This window comes from Sitophilus oryzae, unplaced genomic scaffold (genome assembly GCF_002938485.1).
Source record: "Sitophilus oryzae breed Bouriz unplaced genomic scaffold, Soryzae_2.0 scaffold_402_pilon_pilon, whole genome shotgun sequence".
Taxonomy (NCBI): Eukaryota; Metazoa; Arthropoda; class Insecta; order Coleoptera; family Curculionidae; genus Sitophilus; species Sitophilus oryzae.
The window spans coordinates 247,478-264,241 of NW_022146977.1; positions in this window are offsets into that span (position 1 = coordinate 247,478).

Consider the following 16,764-nt stretch of genomic DNA (forward strand, 5'->3'; position numbering starts at 1 on the left):
TTTTTTCTGTTGCATAGATTTTTTTTTAAAATAACCTAACCCGGCAAACGTTGTTTAGCTATAGTCTATAAAACGAATAACTTTGAATTTGACACTTCCCGCGGGCTTTTCTAGTGTTAATTTTATTAGGTTAGCAACTTGTGGCCATGCTGACGCAATGCCGTCTCTAATAGATCAGCCTCGAGCGAGATTTATGACGTCACGCTAGTTAGATACTACGGATTAATAAATATGTTATAAAATACATGGAAAACATAATTATTCCTCGTATTTTTGGTTTGTATTTTAAAAATGATATACTTTACATGAAATATACATAATATACAATAAATAAATACAATATATATACCTATTTATAGTAATAAATCCTTTGGCAAATAAACTATGAACCATACAAATGCAGCAAATGTTTTACAATATGGCTGAAATCGTACTCTATAATCAATATAGATAGTTTTAGTGATAAGAATAATAACTTAAAAAAAATATGTGGTCATCTTTTGACAAGTTTATATTAGTTTATTAATTGCAGTAAACATTATGTGGTGTGTGGTGCGAATAATAAAAACCAAATGAAAACTTAATTAGCGTTTCTCCCGTACCTAAATCCCAAGAAAATAAAAAATTTTAGAATAATTTTACATATAAAATGACAGCGATCTTTATTTCATAGCCATCGCTAACGCATTTTTTCTATGATATTGTATTATTTGCCAATATAATTTTTCGAACATTGATACTTGCAAAATATACATATAAAATTTGTAAATGCTAATAATAATACATCACTATTAGTAGATATCGAATGTTTTTGTTAAATTAGATCGATTTTCAAACCCCAAAATTTAAAATATATTTTACATTTTACCCATTATCTTATGTACCATTTATTCATTATTTGTATATTGTAAAAACACATACATTGAAGGAAAGAGAGGTCTCGGCAGGAAGAAACTATCTTGGTTGAGAAACATCAGAAACTGGACTCACCTAATTTTTGAAGAACTTTATAAGGAAAGCCGAGAATCGTGAAGATTTTGCCAATGTGATCGCCAACCTCCACGAAAGAGACGGCACGTAAAGAAGAAGAAGATATTGTAAAACATTTGCTGCAATTGTATGGTTCATAGTTTATTTGCCAAAGTATTTATTACTATAAATAGGTATATATTATATTGTATTTATTAACTGTATATTATGTATATTTCATGTAAACTATATCATTTTAAAATACAAACCAAAAATACGAGGAATAATTATGTTTTCCATGTATTCTACAACATATTTATTAATCCGTAGTATTTAACTAGCGTGACGTCATAAATCTCGCTCCGTGGCTGTTCTATTAGAGACATTTGTCTGATATTTAGAAATGTCAAAAGCTGATGACATTTTACTTTTGTCAATTATGACATTTCGTGTTTATTTTTACAAGAAGAGGAAGAACTGTCACTTGTTTTATTATTTTCCTTTTCTATTTCACGAAAGTAAAAAGAGTTACCTATCTGATTCGTTCAGGCACTCAATTTATAGAATATCAGTAACTTTTTTGACAGAGGGATTTTATATTTGCCATGTTGGTAAAAAATAACGGTCAAAACTCAAAGTTATTCATTTTATAGACTATATTACAGTGGTTTTTATTCACGGAGTTAAAAATTATTGAATTACTAATATCGCTATAAAAATAGGGGTTGATGGTAGAAGGGTAAAAATTTAGGGTTGTATGTATTTTTTAATGCCACAGCAAAATACAGATACATTTTTTTTCTCAAAACACCTTTCTAGGCAAAAAAGAGGTATCACTGAAGACCAAAATCAGCGTGTTTAATTCAGTATTCGTACCAATATTAGCATTCGGTAGTGCAGTAGAAATGAACAACATGGTAAAATAATACCATTTTGTGTCCAACATACACCTAAGAATCGAACACCCATCATCCCTATCACAGTCGCGCGTCTCTTAAACGTAGAAAACACGCGCAATCTCGCCGCCCGGCACAACTTTCCAAATTGGCAATTCTCCGCCGGATGCGATAGTCGGACGCATAGTCGTCGTTCGACGCGTCCACCGCGAACAGACGCCTGCTCCGTCGCGACGCCATACGGATAAAATTAACCGACGCACTCTCGACACTTGGGAAGTTAATTTTCGCCCGACTTTTTACCTGTTACGCGTTCTATTTATGAGAAAATGTTTATCTTAGGCCTGACTGTAGTATAATGGGTTAGGCGTAGGGGTGATGTAAGGTAAAATAATTAATTTGCGACAGGAGAGATAAAGTTTAAAACATTGATAAACTTCGATAAAATAAAATTATAGGAATATTTTTAAAGATATTTATGTATACAGTATGTCCCCGGATTTTCTTTACAACTTTCTTTATAATTTTGACGTTTTGAGGAAAATACATCCTTCATAAAAATTTTTGCCTGTTCTAAAATGGTTAATCCCGTTTATATTTTTCCAAACTCTCATACCGTTTTAGAAATAATTAATAAAAACCAGAAAAATATTGTTAAATTTTTAAGAAAAGTTTTAAAAATTAAAAGGCGTTTCTATGATAATATAATTTCGATTTCATTTTTTGATAGATGGTTATTAATACTTTTGATTCACGTGTCATATTTTTGCTCTTGTTAAAGTTTCTCATTTTCCGATAACTATTATCGCCCTTTCCGTAGCATTAAACTAAATAAATTTTGTGCTTCTTCAACATTTTAAACAGCAAATAATGACTTTAATTAAAATTCTCTCAATAACAATTTATCAAAGAATGAAAACGAAGTTATATTACCATAGAAACGCGTTTGGATTTTTAAGAAAATTCAACTATATTTTCATGTTTCTTTTAATTTTCTCTAAAAGTGTATAGAAATTTGGAAAAGTATAAAAGGGATTAACCGTTTTAGAGCAATCAAATTTTTTTTATGAAGAATGCACTTTTCTCAAATAGTCAATCGGGGGACATACTCTAGATTTCCATAGTTAATGAAACGTAAATGTTTTATTTGTGAAAAAAGTTATGAATCAAAAAATGAGATGCAGTAAAGAATGTTTTGTTGTGACATTCTTTTGATAATTGTTTCTAAACTGTTATAATTATTTAAGATTTATTGAGACTTGTACGGTAAGATAAAAAAATTGCAACAAAACATGTTAATTTAAAACCCAAAACATTGGTTTATTATAACTGACGATAAAATAATTAATGTGCGACAGGAGAGTTAAAGTTTAAGACTTTGATAAATAGAGACAAAAATGTAATTATAAGAAATACAGTTAAAACTTTTTTTAAAATTAATTATATAGATATTTATGCCAAGATTGCTACACTCAGTGAATATGAAATGTTTCATCTGTGACAAAAAAAGTCAAGTAAACAAAGAAGGAGATGCAGTAAGAAATTTGTTACTCTCATATTCTTCTCAAAATAATTTTTGTACGGTTAGAATCATTTTTTTTTAATTTATCGGGACATGTGCGGGCAAGACAAAAAATGTTAATTTCACACTAAGAGCATTAGTTTATTATAACTGACGGATAAAAGTATTAGAAAAGTTTTAATTTTTATTCTTTTTTGAGCCATGTGTTAAAAAATTTCTTCTTCTTCTTCTTTCTCAGCCTGGTTCCATCCAGTGTTGGATATAGGCCTCTTCTAGGTTTTTCCATGCTTCGCGATCTCAAGCCAATCTTATCCATTGTCTTCCCGCCACTGCCCTGACGTCATCGACCCATCTCTTTTTTGGTCGGCCCACACCTCTTGTTGTTCCCCTAGGTCTCCATAGGATTACTTTTTGGGGCCATCGGTCTGGGTCCTCTCTTGCCACATGTCCTATCCATTGCCACTTTAGACTTGCCACTCTTTTAACGACATCTATTAATTTTGTTTTTTTGACGTATGTGGGTATTCCGTATTTTTTCCCTAATGGTGACTCCCAACATGATTCTTTCCATGGCTCTTTATGCTACTCGTAGTTGTTCTGCTGTTTTTCGAGTAATTGCCATAGTCTCTAAGCCATACGTAAGCACAGGTAGAATGCAGCTGCCGTAAGCCTTTTTCTTTAGGTTCATGGGCACCTTTTTATCCTTGAAAATATCGCTCATATTTCCAAATGCTACCCATGCCAAATGGATCCTGCGTTTGATCTCCGTATTTTGGTTTTCCTTGCCCAGCTTGATTTTATGACCTAAATATATATAATGGTCTACGTTTTCAATAATAACGTTGTCCACGGTAATGTTATGGATATTGTTGCTCATTATCTTGGTCTTCTTCAAGTTCATTTTAAGGCCAATTTTCTGGGATTGGTCATTTAGCTCATTTAGCATGGTGTTTAGTTCTTGAATGTCGGTGCTCAGCAAGACAATATCGTCTGCGAACCTCAGATGGCTAAGGTGTACCCCATCGATGTTTAGACCTCTATTTTCCCATTCTAATTTCTTGAAGACATTTTCCAGTGCCAGTGTAAATAACTTGGGAGAGATGGTATCTCCTTGTCTCACGCCCTTGCCGAGTAGTATTTTTTCTGTTTTGAGGTCATCATCTAATTTAACTTGGAAGGTTGCACTATCATAGATATTTTTAATAATGGAATAATATCTGGAATCAATTCTCGCGTCCTCCATTGCAGCTAGAAATGACCAGGTTTCGATGCTGTCAAAGGCTTTTTGGTAGTCTACGAAGGCCAAATGTAGAGGTATATTGTATTTTGTTGTTTTTTCAATGACTGTTTTAATTGTTTGTAGATGATCGATGGTACTAAAACCTTTTCGAAAGCCTGCCTGTTCTATTGGCTGATAGGAATCTAGTTTCGTAGACAGTCGGTTGTTGATAATCCTAGTGAAAAGCTTGTATAGAGGCGAGAGAAGGCTTATGGGTCTATAATTCTCCATATTTGTAAAATCTCCTTTTTTGTATAATAGCACAACTTCTGCGTTTTTCCATGCGTCCGGGATTCTACCCTCCATCAAACATTTATTTAACAATACTTCCACGGCATCCACTAATGGTTTTCCGCCCATCTTCAGCATTTCAGGTGTAATACGATCTTATCCTGGGCTTTTGCCATTTTTTATTTGTTTGTTTGTTAAAAAATTAAAAATCTGGAAAGAAAAGATTTGAAGTAAAATATTAGAAAAATCTAAATATTAAAAAAGCTAGGAGAGAAAAAAAATACAGTAAGAGCCATATTTCTTTTTCTTAATTTTTTTTTTAAGTTTTGGAAGCAATGATGGGTCTAAGCCTATTTTTTTATAACATATTTCAATTATTTAGGAAGTTTTATCGTAAGGTATAAGATGTAGTCTGGAGATGACAAAATATTAATTTTAAAAAACTTAATTCAAAAATTGATTGAAATGTCCACTTGACAATATTGATATTTACAATTCAAATTATGTAGAATTTTTAGGAGGGGAATTAATCAGCGCGACCTTACAGATCTATTGTGTGTTCTCCTTTCTTGAGTTATAACTCATTATATAGTCTCAGGGCTTTGATTGCCAGTATCTGAGACGGCTCCATAGAGGCCAGCTCTCTATCTCCAACATTAGCCGTACTAAAATTTTTATCACGAACGGTTGTCGTCCCGGCGCACTCAGTGATAAGGTATTCTGGTGTTTCCCCATTTTTGCCCCAAAAAACGGCATTTGACGTTTTTTCTGAGCTTCCATCCATTGAGGTGTCCTGTTAGAAACCCCGTAACAATCCGAAGATTACTTAAATCTTTGATTTTTTTCGGTCGCTCTGAGATTTTTTTTTTCAGTGTTTTAGACCGTTGGAAGATTCCCATTCCAGGTTAGAGATGGAGTTTTCCAGGTTCTTGAGTTCCACTTGGAAAGCAGAACGGTTCTGGTCCAGTTAGTGGAGTGTTTATTCCTTTTCTAGCTAGATAATTTATTTTTTCATTGCCTTTCTATCCCTTGCTGAGCTGGCACACAGAGTAGGAAGACTTTATTTTTTTACGTAATTTTAAATTATGGTACCTACGCGAAAATCTCAAATACAGCCAATTTTGCAATATCATTCAATATTGCCGTAGCATTCAATATAGCAATAGCATTCAATATTGCAATAATTCTAAATAAAACATAGTTTTGAAATAAAGTCAGTGAGTTTATTAGTTTTATTAATATCTTAAATTGTTGTCGCTCGCTTTTTATGCTGTTTTATTTACTTTTTATTAAGATTGTAACCAAAATGCTTTATTAATCTCAAAATTACAGTTGATTAACAACACATTAATACATTATGATGTATCTAAATCTAATTAATGTACTGGATAGGCCAATTCGACCAGAGACTAATGGAACATGATATCTCCATTATTATTTACACGTTACGGAATTTACTTCCTACAGAATTAAATTAAAAACTGTTGTGTATTAAATTATTCATTTTAAACATAGAGAAAGAGAACTAAAAGGCAAAATATTGAGAAATGAAAAAAATATTAGTAATATACAGTGTGAGTCTTAAATAAGTGCAAATATTTTCAGGGCTTGTAGATCTCGATAATAGAAACATATTTTCTCTTTACCGTTTTTCAAATAAATCCAAAATAACCGAGATATTTTACTTTGAAAATTTCCAAAACAAAATTATCTTTTGCTAAAATTTTGAGAACCACTGTATCTTTTCTGGATTTACTTTCTTGTAAATTTAATCTACTACCTATGTTGCCATATTACCAAAAAAAATATATTTTTTTTTATCTAAAAACTAAAAAAAATTTCCAAAATTTTTTAAAAAATTTCCAAATTTTCAATTTTTTTTTTCGTGAGAAAAACCTCATAATCGTGTTTCTGGGGTCGAAATATACTACACCTAAAAATATTTGCACTTATTTAAGACTCACCCTGTATATATATATATATATATATATATATATATATATATATATATATATATATATATATATATATATATATATATATATATATATATATATATATATATATATATATATATATATATATATATATATATATATATATATATATATATATATATATATATATATAAATGAACAAAATCTTTTACTTTTTATTTTTTTAAAATTTTTTTCTCTACTTTAGATTTTTCGAAATTAGAAAAAATACACAGCTAAAGGCAAGAAAATATTATTTATTAATACACACTAAAGCTGTAAGAATTTTGTTCATTTCATAACGACATCGTCTGTTGATATAGAAGAAGTTTTGCTTGCCGTATCGGTGAGAACCAGCCCCTGGACAGCCCACCTGATGAAGGGTAGGCCCAGAAACCGGTTGTGGGAGTGGAGCTTGGTTCCCCCCTTTACGACAAGCAAAACAATTTTCTTTTTACTTTTTATTTTTTTAAAATTTTTTTCTCTACTTTCGATTTTTCGAAATTAGAAAAAATACACAGCTAAAGGCAAGAAAATATTATCATTATTATTATTATATATATATATATATATATATATATATATATATATATATATATATATATATATATATATATATATATATATATATATATATATATATATATATATATATATATATATATATATATATATATATATATATATATATATATATATATATATATATATATATATATATATATATATATATATATATATATATATATATATACAGTATTGGATGATTTATTATTATGAGATGGGCAAGCAAATTAAGTACATTAAAGGCAATACTCCTTTAAAAAAAAAAAAAAAAGCAGTGTTTTGTAACAAAGTAGAAGAGTAAGTAAATATTAAAAAGATTTATTAAAACTATTTATCATTGTTAAATGCATGTTTGAAATAGAGTAAATAATATCTTAAGTTAGCTAAAAATGATGATATTATGTTTATATTGTTTATTGAAATGAAAAGCAAAAAGTCCTAAATAAAAAAACCTTTCAAAAAATATTTTTATATATAAAAGAAAACGGTTATCATATATTGTTCTGTTAAGAAAACTCAGCAGTAAAATTATTATGGATATTATATGAGCAGTAAAACAAACTTTTTTACTCCAGTTTGTTTTATATTAAATTATATAAATTTTAAAAATATTCTGTACTAATTGTTTTTTTGCCAGATTGACCTTTTCGAGTGACATTTTTTATGTAGAAGTAAACATTCTTTATTAAACACCATGTTTCAACAAAGCGTGTCAGCTTTTTAAAAATCAATCACTCTATAATTAAAATGTGTTTGTTCCGTCACTCTGTTTGGATCCAGTTAAAAAAAATCAGCGTGAAAATGTGTTTTCCTATTTTTTTTTGTAAAAGGGTCATGCAATATGACTTTGTTTATGAATTCGAAAACAAGTTTTAAAATGTTCTTTTTTAATCTAAAACAGAAATATATAGTTTGCTGGTGATACATATTTTGAATAAATATAAACACCATTGATTATATTGTTATTTTAAATAGACGATAAAATGGTATTTTATCGTCAACCGAAAAGATGAATTAATTTCGAGAGACGATAATGTAATTTTATCGTCGTGTATAAAACAATTTTTTTTTTCCATAGCGAGTTACGTTTCAAAAAATATTCAGAAATTGTTATTTCAAGGAATTTATTACGAGTAGATAAAATATTGTGCTGGGTTGGCGTTGGTTTCTATGTAATTTGACAAATAAACAAAGCTGTCTCTTTAGTTGCCAGTTTTGAGTCGATATTTTTTAATTCTCTTTTGTGTCGATTGCTGATTGAATTGGAGCCAGAAATGGCTCAAAACGAAATCAGTAAATTACCAACAGATATTCGGCTGAGGCGACAAACGCCATATCCAAGCTACTTCCATTTAAATCCCGAATAACTTATTGAAAGGAATAGAAAAATTTTCGAAAATGGAAGCAATTAAAAAACGTGCGAGAAGAAATAAAGTTATGAGGTATAAAATAAAGTTATAAGGTATATAAATTTTTATTTTAACAGTTGCTATGGAAAAAATAACTTTTTAGTGTACTTTTATTTCAAGCTCTAAACTACTGTGTATTACTTATTGCTTTATATTTGGAGGTATTGCATACTCGGTGATAAAATAAAACTATAAAATAGCATGGAACAAAATGTGCTGAAGTTGTGCACTATATCACGCGTCTAGTCGTAACTGGTGAAACAAAAATAATTTGGTTTGTTTTTACTAGACCTATGGCTGCAATTTGTTTTATAATTGATTCTGTCAAAACTCTACACAATAGGTTGGTGTATTTTACCTTTCATTGTAACTGGAATAATACATTTGTTTTTAGAATTTATAGCCTTGCATTTTCCCTTTCAGTATGTAGTTTTGTTTACACTCAATATTTGTGAGCATTCATTAGAATACCATAAAATCGTATGTTTTTTAAAATTATTACGGAGTAACTAACACAATTTACAACTTAAACGGCCCACACATTATACGATTTATCGTACTGCAGGTTGTACAACACAAATTTGATTCGACCGTTTGAACGACATATCGGAAGCGCTGTTGTCCACAAACTTAAACTACAACGGGCCACACATTAATACGATTCGTCGTACTACATGTCGTACGACAAGTTGATACAACCGCTGGAACGACAGATCGGATCCGCGTTTATTCACTAACTAAAACTACCATTTGATCTTAATCACCAACAAGTAGTAGTTTTATTTTCCATTCATTTTGAATTCTATTGTGTTCAACGTCAACGTGACATCTAATTTATCAAAAAGGACTCTAGCTGCAATTTTGTTAGTTTTGAAGACGAAGAACAGCCCAAAAAAAGAAGAAAATGGTGCAAAAATTGGTTACAAAAACGACAACTGTACTCTCATATGAACCTTTTACGTGAAATAAGCGCTAATGAACCAGTCGATTTTAAGAACTACTTACGAATGGACGAAGATACTTTTAAGTCACTGTTACAATTAGTAGGCCCTAAAATTGTGAAACTAAATACAAAATTTAGAGAGGCTATTAGCGCTGAACAACTTTTCACATCCCACAAACTAGGTTGATTATGATAATTTTCTATAAATTCCGCCCAAAACTTCTCGTTGGTATCCATTTTTAAAAGATCGTTTGACCATGTGCAACGAAAAATGTAATCGATCTGTCTGCGACACATAGGGTTTGCACACAAACCATCAAATCTATCGTATATACTACTGCGTTGTACTACAACATTTTCTGCATGCCATACTTCCGTACGATACGACTTTGTCTTACTACAAGTAGTACTACAAAGCCACTAACTATCCAACCATTGATCCAACGGTCGAGACGATTTGATGTTGTACAACTTGTAGTACGATAAATCGTATAATCTGTGGCCCGTTTTACTGAACTATTTTGAACTGGAACTGTCGGTTTATTATCGTAGATATTTTATGGTATTTTTTTTTAATGATCGCGTTCATACATTAAAACTAGTTAACCAACTAAAACTAACGCATGGATGGTCTTTTTTAATATGTATTAGTAATACTGATGGGGAAAAATCTGTGTTCTACTTTTTACATTTTACTATATGTATATTTATTAAACAAAATATAAAATCGCATTTAGAATTTAGTTTATTTTTTTTATTTTTATAACGTATAGGTATAAAATTATGTTGCTTTCAAAATTTTCGCTGCATGAGGATTAGATACTCAAGAAATATTAATGCTATATAAAAAATACACAAATTACACACCTTAAAATATTGATGTATTTTAAAGTTTAATATATCGTCCCATTGCTGCCAAAAGTCACTAACTTACTTTTTGTTACTTCCGAGAAAAATGCGTCTAAAGATGAATTGCATTGCATAAAGATGTTATAGTTAGTAACTATTCGGTATTAAAATAAAACATAAATAGCCAGAAATCGTAGTTAATGCCTTTTGCAATCGATTCTCCGCTTCTAAACATAGTTAGTGATTGAATTTGGTTGTTCGGAAAAATATTAGTTAGTGACTTTTGGCAGCAATAGGACGATATTTTGTTCTAGTGGGCCGATTTTGATGATTTTTTAAGCAATTTGTGGTGAAATTATTTGAGTTTTTAGTGTTTCTTTCTAAATTAAAAATGAAAGTTTCCATCTGTCAATTATACGGAGGAAAACAAAATGTTGATTTGTCTGAACGGTGAAAGTTTGACACACTCTGGAATATGTTTACAAAGCAAGGAATTTAAAAATAATTTTATGGCCTAAGTACGTCTTTTCCCGATAGTTAGAGAGTAACGGAAAAAATGCGTACGCAAGAGAGTAACGATTTACAGCAAATTTTGCATTGATTTTGGGTCCCCATACACTTATAAAATAGTGTTTATTGTTTTTGTAATTTCACTGTTATTAAAAAGTCATATTATTATTGTTTATTGACGTTTATTCTACTAGAGATGGTTTTAAGTTCTCAGCTAACTTTCTGCTTTAATTCATTATGGTAGATATCAATTTTAAGATTTAAAACCATATCTGCTAGAGTAACTGCTCAACAGACAAGAATATTATGATTTTTCAAAGACAGTGATATTATAAATCATAAACACTATTTTATAGCTTTGTTAACTAGGACCTAAAAGCAAAGGCATGATTGCAATAAATTCGAAAAAATGTTAATGCCTTCTTCAAAAGCGAATATCTCCAAAAAAATTAAGCTAATAAGATAAACCAAAAAACAAACTATCGATAAAAGATACACCTAGATGACAAAATTATTTTTAAATTTCTTGCTTTGTTATCGTACTCCACAGGGTGTTTCAAACTTTCACCAAAATATCAACGTTTTATTTTTCCTCGTATAATTGATAGATGACAACTTGAATTTTTAATTTAGAACGAGATATCAAAAAGTCAAATAATTTATCTACAAATTGCTTCAAAATTCATCAAAATCGGTCCACCAGAACACTGAACATAAAACGTTAGAACACATGAAAATTTTAAGATGCCCGTTTTTCGTACAGGTGAGTGTTTTTGAAAAATTCTTCTGGGTTTACAATGCAATTGAAACTAATTTCTAAGTGGTACTTTACACGTGAATAAATTTGAGAGTAGAAAAGACATAAAGAAAAAGCAGAGAGAAAAGCACATTTCACAAAAATAAATATTGTTTAGTTTTATGTTGCAGTGTTAAAATAACGAACTGTTTTCCAGTAATAAACGAATAAATACGGTATAAACGTTATTAGCCTCTATTATATTTTGATTATTATTCAGTAATCCAACGTCGGTATTTTCTGAAAAATAAATATAAAATGCAACTGTATTATTTGAACAAACGTTCCTTTTTTGATGCACAAAAATATTTCTAACAGTATCTATTTGATTCGTTTTATTCCTGAAATTCTTTATTAATAATTGTTTTATTTATATTATATTAATATAATACGCTTTATTTACTATTTATATTGTTTTAATAATGAATGGATAATTAGAATTACAAATTTTATTTGCAATTGTAATTTTGAATATTGGAAACAATTTAGATTTTTAATTTTTACCGAGGCAAAATAAACATTATTAGGTCTCTTTTATTTGATTTTAAAAAACTGTCAGTTTATAAGGAGAAAAAGGCTTAAAAACTCTAATCTACCTTTGCGGTTAAAGTATTATTTTATCTACTATTTTTGATAGATATAAGGCAATTTTAACAGTTGCTATGGAAACAAAAATAATTTTACCTTTAACCAACAAGATGTCTTTAATTATTACTTTCGGTCGACAACTTTTTTGCAAATAATAGTATATTGTTTTCTTAGGAGTAAAAATTACATTTTTTGTGACAATGCTGTACGTTTGACACATACAGCCGAGGCACAAAAAGTCATTTTTACTCCGAATAGAACATGCTATTTTTTTCAAACGCTACAAATAAGTTTTTAAACAATTTTTTATATTGTCAATCACGTCGCAAAAAATAATACTTTTTTGACGTTTGAAAAAAAAAATACATTTGCTTTAAATTGCTTTCTTACTACGCTACGTTAGCATTTGACATAGTAGAATAAAATATGTTTTAAATTTTAGAAATTCTGCAAACCTCTTTGATTGCAAGTAAATGTAGAAAAGCTTAACTGACACAACTACAAGGCTCGTTACTTCTGAACAAACCCCTGGAGATACATACTGCCAAATTCATGCGATTCGATGTTGATAAATAAGTTCAAGGAAAGTTCTACTTTTCGTATTTTGCATAGAAAAAAATACAGATCTTTCAAATGAAGTATTCAGAGAGAATAATTTAATGTAAATTTATTCAAAAGTACGAATAACAAGTATGTCATAAACAATTTAGATTAAACACAAAACAGTTGCTATTTTCAGTCTACATAATATCTATAATAATTACTTTTTAAGTTGTAATATACAGGGTGATTCTTAACCTATACGCACAAGTTGGGAAATTATTGCTGATGACAAATAATGACTAATAATGAAAAAAAAAGTTACTAAAATATTTTTTATTTACGGAGATAACAAACTATTTGAAATAAAAACAAAAAACGTAAATTCCATTAAATTGAATGGGCATTTACTGATAAAGTTGATAAATTTTTGTAAGAAAAACCGAATTCAAACTTTAATAAAATTTGTGAATGCGTCAATAATATACAAAAAGTAAAATATTCCTTAATCATAAAAAGTACTACGATACTAATTTAATATGTTTATAAAGAGCATAATGAATGACCACATGGCTTGTTTAGACTTCAGAATTCTACTAGAGTGTACCTTGTTATTGGTATTAGTATAGTATAGTAAGTATACAGATTATTTTTTTAGTTATTAACTTAAAAAAGTAGATAAAACTTTTGTAAACTTTAATAGTTATTTTTTATACAAGCATTCGACCGAAAAGATTCCGGAAACGATAATGCAATTTTATCGCGCGTGTATAAAACAATATTTCTTTCCATAGCGATTTCCGTTTTAAAAAATATCCAGAAATTATTATTTTAAGGAACTTATTACGAGGCAGAATAAATATTGAGCTGGATTGGCGTTGGTTTCTATGTAATTTGACAAATAAATAAAGCTTTCTCTTTAGTTGTCGGTTTTGAGTCAATATTTTTTTATTCTCTAAAAACGAAATAAGTAAATTACTAGCAGATTTTCAGGCTGAGGCGACAAAAGCCATATCCAAGCTACTTCCATTTAAATCCCGAATAACTTATGAAAAGGAACACAAAAATTTTCAAAAATGGAAGCAACTAAAAAACGTGCGAGAAGAAATAAAGTTTTTCCTCGCTGTTAAAGTACTATTTTATCTACTATTTTTGATAGATATAAGGTAATTTTAACAGTTACTATGGAAAAACTCATTTATTTAATTCAAAAAAATTCTTTTTATCTTAAATTTAATACCTAAATAACTTATAGGTAGCATTTTATTTTATTACCCGCATACGAGTAGTGTCGTAAACGTCATAGAAAAAAAATTAATTAAATTCAATCTCCTTGTATACCGGAACAGAATTTATTAGATATGTCATATATTTGTTGTTGCTACGGTATATTTACAAAGGCATAAAAGATATATATTGTGAGCCATGGAAGCCTCTTTACACCAAAATCTAGTTCAACACAAAAACATGCCATGGAGAATTTTATGTTCTTTTTATATTCGCTGTCTCATAGGCAGGTAATTTCATTTTCTTTTATCATGCTCATAATATCGCCGGTTCGGGTACGTAAAGTAATAACGGGTTTATTCGCTTATGTGTTCGTGTAGTCTCGTTTATTTAAATCTACGGAAACTGTAAATTTGAAGAGTGCTTAATACAGCTGCTTGAAGTAAGTGCTATAATAAAAGGTTTTCATGTACCGTGAAATGGCTTTTACTGCATTTAGTTTGTTGGTGTTTTTTTTTTGTGTTACAACGAATAAAATATGAAGGGTCCAGAGCACAGTGGTTCCCAGATAGGTCATTACTTAGAAATATTAATTTCAAAATGTTTGCATGAAACTGTTGCTAATACTTTTCTTATATTCCCCTGTAAACGATACATAATAAATAACAAAATCAAGTAAGTCTAGTGTAGCGCTTTTTTTATTAGAAATGTCACATTTTTGCTACTGGTATCAAGCTGACATAAACAGTTTTCAGATAACGACAATTAATTACTTATTTTATTAAAATTGATAAAAGCTGTTGCCTTTTCCGTAATGGACGTTCGAAAAAGGTAAAAAGAACCTTTGAATAAAGAAGACTTAGGAGGAGGAGCTATATAATAAAGTCTTATGGCACACCGCGATTTGAAGGCAACAAATATAGTATTTTACATTTTTGCTTGTCACTGCCAAGACTTTCTGCTACTTTTCCTTTCAAATCCTCTTAAAACGGCATGACGTAATAATTGTTGCTTAAAGTATAGACTGCATATAATTTGTAATTTTTATTTTACGCTGTGAATAAATGCCGCCGGATCTTATACCGGATGGTTAAAGTATATGACTTCTATCTTAAAATAAAATAACTTATTTTTCCTCTTCGTGTTCTTGGATAGGAACTATCGAAAACAGGAAATTGCCAAACATCCGATACGCTACTGAAGCAGGTAAGTCAAATTAACGTATCAAAAATTCTTTGACAAGTAGTAAATAAAAGCTGATACAAGAAAAAATATATAAATTTAGTTAATTTAAGTGAATTTCATAAATGATCCGGTTTACTACACGTATGTATATTATATAGTCACTTACTAGCGAAAAGTTGTTCCATTATTTCACTCAATTTTTGCCGAGATCTACCGCACGCTACACAACCAACTATTTTAGAGTCTTTTTCGATAAATCGCGATAGTGTCACTGTTAATTTAAGTTCTGCCACAATTTCCATCTAGATTTACTACCTTTATACAATTATTAGTAGTAGAATAAATAATAAATAACATAAAATAAGCTCCGTCAAGACTGACAAATCCACAAAATTTCAAATCGAATTCAAATGTGTCAAATGAATCGTCAAACAGAACTGTCAAGGATCCCCACCCTAGAGTGCTTTTTCCACCCAACATGCATAAATACATGGATAGCATTATGCTCCTTCCTTAGTCTTCTTATTCAAAGGTTAAAACACATGTAGGTGGCGCCCTCTACTAGTAGGAGTCATATTGACATCAAAATCAAATTTCTCATGTCTAAAAACTTCCAGACACCATTTATACGAACTTTTTTACTTAGTTTTATCTACAGAATATGCTGCCGAAGTTTCCGAAATACAGTTCGGACCACCCTGTATATTGAAAAAAAAGTTTTTTTAACAAAATAAATTGTCTAACCAAAAAATAAATTCCAGTTTACCTATTTTTTTCGTTATATCAAATTATAATAAAAGAACTCCTTTTGTTAAGTTCTGATAAAAAATACTTTCATATCATTATCTTTTAGAAAATATTACATTTTCTTAAAAAAAACATCTCAGATAAGCTTGTCAAGTACAGTTAATTTTTTATATATTTTTTAATATTATAATATAAAAAGAGCGGTGAAAAATATCTTTAAGAATTTTAAAAAAAAACAAGGTAATAACCTAATTTTTTGTTGCTAACCAAAACAATATGAAGACATAAAAAATACAAAAAAATATAAGAAAAATGAACAAATGCATAGAGAGCAAGAGAAAAAAAATCAACTAGGTACCTTATTATTCTTGAAAAATAAAGAAAAATAAATACTTTCTTGCATGTCCATGAACATCAATATGCGTATTATGTATTTAGATACATTTTCCATTACCAGGCCATTTTCGGACTACTTTTATTAATTACACGCTGATTTAAGTGAATTATTGTTCCTGTCAAAAAGTTAATGT